A 7,507-nucleotide genomic window follows, 5' to 3' on the forward strand; every position below is an offset into this window, starting at 1 on the left:
GGTTCAGTCCATTACATTTTTCATTGGATATCTAGATATTCTATCAAATAGTTTTAAGATCTTAAAAGCACAAAATTTGGATAATACGTCAAAAAAATGGCACACAATGAGAAGACAATTATTACTTATCAAGAATTGAGTATGAAATTAATTGCTTTGTCGTTAAATAACTGCTATTGTACTAATTACCTTGACCTAATTCTGTCGGCTCAATTTTGCCAGTAGTTTCTGTTTCAAAAAATGAGTAATTTAACTTAGACCAGGAATGAGAAATTAGATTTAAAGGAGGGACACAGCACTTAGGTGCAGAGTTGGACTAGGTCACTGGGTCAACTGGGTCACCTGGGTCACTAAATTAAACTGGGTCACTGGGTCGCTGGGTCACGTCATACCCACCAACCAAGTTTGACCCAGTGACCCAGTGACCCAACTTGACCCAGTGACCCAGTTTGACCCAGTGACCCAGTTTGACCCAGCGACCCAATTTCACCCGGGGACCCAATTCGACCCAGTCACCTAGTTTGATCGAATAACGCAGTTAAGTCAGTGCCCTCGGTTCAAGTGTACAGATTATGAAATAAATGAAATGCTGGTTTGTTGAAAATAATACTCGATTGCTTGACAACTGCCATTTCTGTGATGTTTGCTTTAATACTGCCGTAAAAAACTTTCCATGTCCCGAATTGTATTAGAATACTGTTATTTCTTTGCTTCAGGGCTTACCAGTTTGCTTACAGGTGTTCATTCACATTTAATTTTTTTCTACTAGTTAGCTTAATCCAAATAAAGCTTTTCTCTAAATACTTTCATTGACTACTTGACTACAAACTATAAACAAATGCATTTGATTTTTTTAGGTATTAGTTCTCTTGAATGAAATTGGGCTACGTGCTTGTTGCCGAATATTATTGAGGAAGTTTTTTTTAAAAATTAAAAGTTACTTGAAATTGTTTTGGATGATACCTAACAATAATTTAATTACTGGGCCACCGGGTCAAGACGGGTCACTGAGTAAAGCTGGGTCAAGATGGGTCACTGGGTCAAGCTGGGTCACCGGGTCCTGGGTCAAAGCTGGGTCACCGGGTCAAGCTGGGTCACTGGGTCAAACTGGGTCAAGCTGGGTCACCGGGTCAAGCTGGGTCACCTGGGTCACCGGGTCACTGGGTCACCGGGTCACTGGGTCAGTAAACTAACTGGGTCACCGGGTCACTGGGTCACTCTATGCTTGACCCAGTCCAACTCTGCTTAGGTGGGCCCCATCCCTGACTTAGGCTTAGACTATACCTATCAATGGAGGAGGAGCGACACACATACATGAGATAATGACCTCAGGAATATCGGTTGAGGCTAGAACTGAGAAAACCATACAGAGAAAACTCACTCTTTGCCGTTATAATACATGACGGCCAATTATTGGGGACTATCAGGGCGTTTTACGGATTGAATGCTTGTCAAAGGGAACCGTGATTAAGGTCGAGGTTCATGGAAGCACGTTTGAATCCTTGAACAAGGCCCTTAAAGCAAAAAATGCGCGGTTGCACGAGAATTGCACTACAGAATCCGCAAACCTCGCCATATTCAATCAGTTATCGCAATCCGTGGCTTCACAGAATTACCGCGTCTATTCTACAGCTCAGATTTAGCACCATGTGACTTCTTTTCGTCAAACATCTCAAAAAGTACCTCGGTGGTCCCAAATTTGCCTCAGATTATGACCGGGAATGCAGAATACCGTCGTTTTTTGAAACGGAACAAATGATTTTTTTATGGAATGAAAGAGCTGGATTAAATGTATTAATGTGGGTGATCGGTACGTAGAGATATGATCTTTCCTGAAGCTTTGTACGGTTTCCTTTATAGTTAGGCAGAAAACGTATTTAAAAACGGCTTCGTATATGTTTGCAGAAAACAATATTGTTCATTGTAAATGTCCGAGGTACATTACAAGCGCTTTTAAAAATAAGTATAAATAGTCTTCCATTAGAGCATCATGAAGGATAGAACCAGCCCCCCCCCCCCCCAATTCCCGCTTTTGATAAGGGGTCAGAAAGAAGCGCGGTAGTTGGTACAAAACGGTTATTTTCGTTGCGACCTTTAATTAAATACCATGAAAGATAAAATTAATTTCTAACCCCCCTTCCCGGCAAAAGAGGACGGACGGACGGACGAACGGGCGGACGGACGGACGGACAAAACGCAAACAATAGCACTTTCGTTTAATTCTTAAAAAAATGCGCTAAAAATTAAAAATAATAGCTAGATGCCTTCTTAATTGCTTTATTCCACTGCAGGTCGCACACCGGAGACTCCGCTTCCTCTCCTCCCGCCCGTTGCCGCCATTTTCTCCCGTGTCCCGCACTGAGCAGTTTACGTTTTCATTTGTGTATTAAGATGAGCAATTCTGAGGATGAGGATTTGCTTTTATTTTGCCTAATTGAATTGGAAGAGGAGGAGAAGAGGGAGAGGTATTCATTCAATAAACGATACGGGGAGTTTCACCATCTTTCTCCCCATTTACTGAAGGATCAAGGGACATGTTTGAACCAATTTAAGATGTCTTCGGAAAACATTTACGAGCTTCCGAGGGTTAGCGAGGGATACCAAAGGCAAAGTATTAAGCCGGAATATTTTTCTGCTCCCTGTATGGGATGAGCTTTACACAGCTGAGTGAAGGAATATTCTTCGGCGGCGGGCGGGGCGAAACGCGGTGGGGCTCAGCGCGCTTCCTGTGTGGAATGAGCTATACGCTTCACTAAAAAAGGGATGAATAGCAAGATGTAAACGGTTCTTTTCGATGTCTGAAATTCTATTGTTCTTTTAGTCAACACTTTCAGTTCAAATTATATGGTTTTTTGGGGTAATTAAAAAACTATTATATGTAGCTTTTGTTTCATAGACCGTGCTGAAATACCTAGTTATTATTCTGTTTTACTTTTGTAATGCGTACAAATGTGAAGGAAAGTTATTTATTTATAAAAAATAAATAACCCACTGGTTACAAAATGGGCTATAAGAAATGGGGTTGGGATCCAATACGTTTTACTTTGGACACAAACACTTTGAATTTTCATTTTTTAGTGTATGTTTGTATAATGAACTTACTTTAACGTTTATTTCGTGCTTTAATAATTTAGTCTCTGAGAGGGTATATGAGAGGGCGCAAGCTGTGCGCTGCGACCCATCGCTTATCCTTATTGCAATAAATAAGAGAAATAGGTTTGGACGTTTTCACAAAATTGAGTTAGTTACTGAAAATGATCAAAACACCAATTTGCACCTTTATGTGTTACAATCTCTGCGTAATATCGTAAGTTAAATGGATTTAGACACCTACTTTGAAAGTATGCTTTACGAGATTTGTGAAAATACCCTTAAAACGTATTATATTCCGTTTCCCTTATGCCTTTATTCATGTATTCAAAATCTGAACATATTTATAATGTGTATTTGAACTTCCTTATGCGTAAGTTTGCATTTACAACTTCATGTAAACATCTCTTTTATATTACGAATAAATAACTCAACATCCAAGTCGTCTATTGTAAAATCTACGCTGACTTCTGACATACCAAAATACTTTTGACGTAATATATCCATCTCGTATTTGGTAACCTTTTGTGCTTGTGCGATTCGATTACATATTAAAATCCGGGGGTACTGGGAAAATTATTTATGATTGATGGTTTCTCTTACCGATTTATAGAGTTTGCACCGTACAATAATGTGTTACTAGATAATCTACCAATAACGGTTACACGATGCATTAACTTCTTGATTTACTCAAATCACCACTTTGTCACTATAGAGCTTTCACAATCTCCAGTATTATGGAAAGTTTTTGTCTTGAGAATTCAAATTACTCAAGCAAAGAAGATATAAGAAATTGATAATTTCACTTCGGGCGGCATCCGTAATCTCTAAAACCTGCCTGTGTTTCCATGTAACAGTCCGTCCATTCACGACAATAAAATTATTGAAGTAGGTACCTACTTTAATACAAACGAATACAACCGACTACATATATCATTCTTTATTACTAAATACTGAATATGTTATTTTAAGCAATGCAAATTACAGTGAATTCTACGCTGAGCGTGTAAAATAACGAAAGTTAGATTTTTCATTTAACGCTTTAATATCTTGTAAGGCGTGAGAGATTTAAATCAACTGGGGGTGAAACTAATTGCATGCAGTTTGTGTTTTATGATTATGCAGAAGGTAACGTATGTGATAATTACTTAGTTTTACACTTACGACATCCGATGCAGTATAATCTTGGCCTAATTGCAAAGCTCAACTTGAAGCGGTTGTAAATTGTTGAAAACTTTGTAGTTTACGGATCCCCAGAAAATAGGGTACCTCGGTAATCAATTATAAGCTCGAGGAAACGTGTAAAGTGGACAATTTGAAAAACTGCACCTAGTCCATTTACCAAACAGAAAACGAGAGGATGCACTGATTAAGTTCCATCCATAATCTCAAGAACAGACTATGTGACCTCTACAATCGAAGACATTGCGTTGACATGGTCATTCGCCTGAATTTTGTGGACTTTTAATTCATAGAAGACACTCTTTTTGACTGTTGCAAAATACCCTCTAGGGGTGCTTTCAATTCACTAATAACAAACAAACATATACCAAAAACTTGTGTACCCATTCTTCCTCATCCCGCCACAGCTCAAGCCTCCTTATTCGCAACAATGGTAAACTTTCAAGAAGCAATGTCACAAGTGGAGCTCTCTGGAGTGACGCGGGGGTATATCGCTTAGCAAAAGAACTTCAATTATTGCTGTTTCATAGCTCTTTTACCTATACAGGAAAAATTGTTATCACCTGCTTCGGCCAGTATCTCAAGAATAGTGGCATGACCGAAGCTCTGGTAGAACAGAGGTATTTGGACCTTAGTTGTTGAAAGGAGTTAGAGGTCTGAGAGTACTAGCAGCGATTACAATTTTAAGAGTTTTTCCATAAAAATGAAAAAGAGAAATACAAAACTCTTTTGTCCCATGTAGAACAATTAGAAGAGTTTTGAGAGGTAAAAGACCCTATTAATGCAAATAGGACTGTTGAAAACATAGTCAGTCCACGACGGGAATTGAATGCCAGTTTTTGGACGTTCCGTGTCATAGCAAACTTTTGAGCCTAATAATGTTGTTCATTGAACCTTTCCTGGACGTTTTCAGCATTCCAAAAATTTGATTTTCCTTACAATTACAGATGGTTTGATTACCTTTTTTTAAAAAAACTCCAATTGAACGAGTTTTTACCAGTGCACGTTGCTCGATTCGCGAATGTTGCTCCAAGACAAAGTTCATTAGGATCCATTATCGTTGACTGTAGCGCAAATAGTCACAAGTACTCAGCCACGACCTAACTGTCACACATCAATCAAGATACAATGGTAAAAACTTAATTTAAAACTGTTTCACGAAAAAGAAAATTAAGGTTTTTAAATTAATCTTGTTAACTTAATGATATTACAGCGAAAGCAGTCATGAAAGTAAAATACTTTCTTCTATTTGGAAAGGCATATCTAATCGTTCACTTTCCAGGTTCACAATAATAGGTGATAGTATTTAAGACATAGGTATGAGCATTTCTAATTTCTGGATTGTAAATTCGTCAATGAATCAATACATTTCGATAGTAATGGGTGAAAAACGATTCGATAAAGCTTCTATAGTGTTATTGTATCATATAATATACATTGCTATTTATTAAGAAGTAGACATAGGGATTTACGTATATTGAGGGATTTACGTATATTGTTTTTCCTTATGTCTGCTTTCAAATGACAAAATCTCTTCTGGAGCGCACCTAATTATATGCATCCACAATAACTTTAAAACAAATAAAGACCTGGCTTTCATATTAATTAATTTGGATATTGTTGTTTTGGCTTCCGTATTTTTATTCTCGTTCGTCTGTGATATATTTCAACTGAAGAAAACGTTTTCAATTAGTATACTGGCGGTAGCAGTTTAAAAATCGCGAGGGATTTATTTTCTGCGAAGCCAAAGCAACAATATTCAAATTGATTAATACGGGAGCCAGATCTTTATTTGTTTTAAGAAGTTATTTTGGTTGCATAAAATTAAGCGCCCTTCAGAACAGATTTTGTCATTTGAAAGTAGACATAGGGAAAAATACACGTAAATCTCTGTCTACTTCTTAATAAATAGTACCGTATATTATTAAGGGGTCACTTATTCATTTTACTATAAGATATCCTATTAAAAATTTGTTTGTGGGACGGACAGCTTACAGACTGTCTGCATTAGCTACCTGACAGATATTCTACACAGGGGTGGTTTTACTCATAGGCTGAGCTAACTAAAATACGAGTATATATTTACATTGCAATTTACATCACAACCCCAAGTACACAGATCCTTACAAATTTATTATACTTAATTATCCTTTAATTTGGTATCCATGTGCTCCGCAAGTATCAAAATAAATAAATAAATAAATAAATAAACAAATAAATAAATAAATAAATAAATAAATAAAATTTGTATCTCCCTCTCATCTCACGTAACCCTAATTTACAGGTCTGGGGTTGATCGCACCCCACAGCCACTTCGAATGTCCATAAGTTTTTTTTCTTTCAATATTTTGGCCTAGGAGCTCGAATGCCTTCCAAGTTTAGTGTTTTCTATCGTTTTTGGCGTTTTTGGCGTTCTTAGGATTTGAGTTTTTATTTTATCACTACTTTTAGACAAACTTTCAAGTTTACAGGTCTGGCGTGGATCGCACCCGACAGCCTCTTTCAATGTCCATAAGTTTTTTTTCTTTCAATATTTTGGCCTGGGAGCTCAAGTACCTTCCAAGTTTAGTCTTTTCTATAGTTTTTGGCGTTCTTAGGATTTGAGTTTTTATTTTATCACTACTTTTAGAAAAACTTTCAAGTTTACAGGTCTGAGGTGGATCGCACCCCACAGCCACTTTCAATGTCCATACGTTTTTTTCTTTCAATATTTTATATGGGGGTTCGTTCCACCCCACGCCCGTAAACTTGAAAGTTTTAGTGGCCAGTAAACTAGGGTTAATATTAATTCCTATAAGTTTTCCATTTTTTTGAATTTCTAAGTTACAAAGTAAGTAGGTAAATAAGAAATTCAATTTTTCATGAAGCTTATATTTTTCCTAGAGCGATCGATTTCGGCCGAATTTCACGCAAAAATTGAATTTGTCATTTACCTACTTACCTTATAACAAAATGGAAAACTTTATAAACTAAATATCAATTCCTGTTATTTTGAGAAAGGTACAAGGATGGGGTATATCAGTTCAATAATTAACGATTAAGAAAATTATGTTGATGGTGTTCATACTCAAAATATTGAAAAGGTATGGCTAAAAGCCAGCATAAAAATATTTAGAAAACAAATGGTAAGGGCTCGCTTGTATCTGTTAAACCCAAGGATGAACCTTTGGAATAAATTTCATCCCGATAAGGTAACAGCCCGATTAGTGGAAGAAAATGTTATCCGACGGGAAAT

This window comes from Photinus pyralis, unplaced genomic scaffold (genome assembly GCF_008802855.1).
Source record: "Photinus pyralis isolate 1611_PpyrPB1 unplaced genomic scaffold, Ppyr1.3 Ppyr1.4_LG4, whole genome shotgun sequence".
Lineage (NCBI taxonomy): Eukaryota > Metazoa > Arthropoda > Insecta > Coleoptera > Lampyridae > Photinus > Photinus pyralis.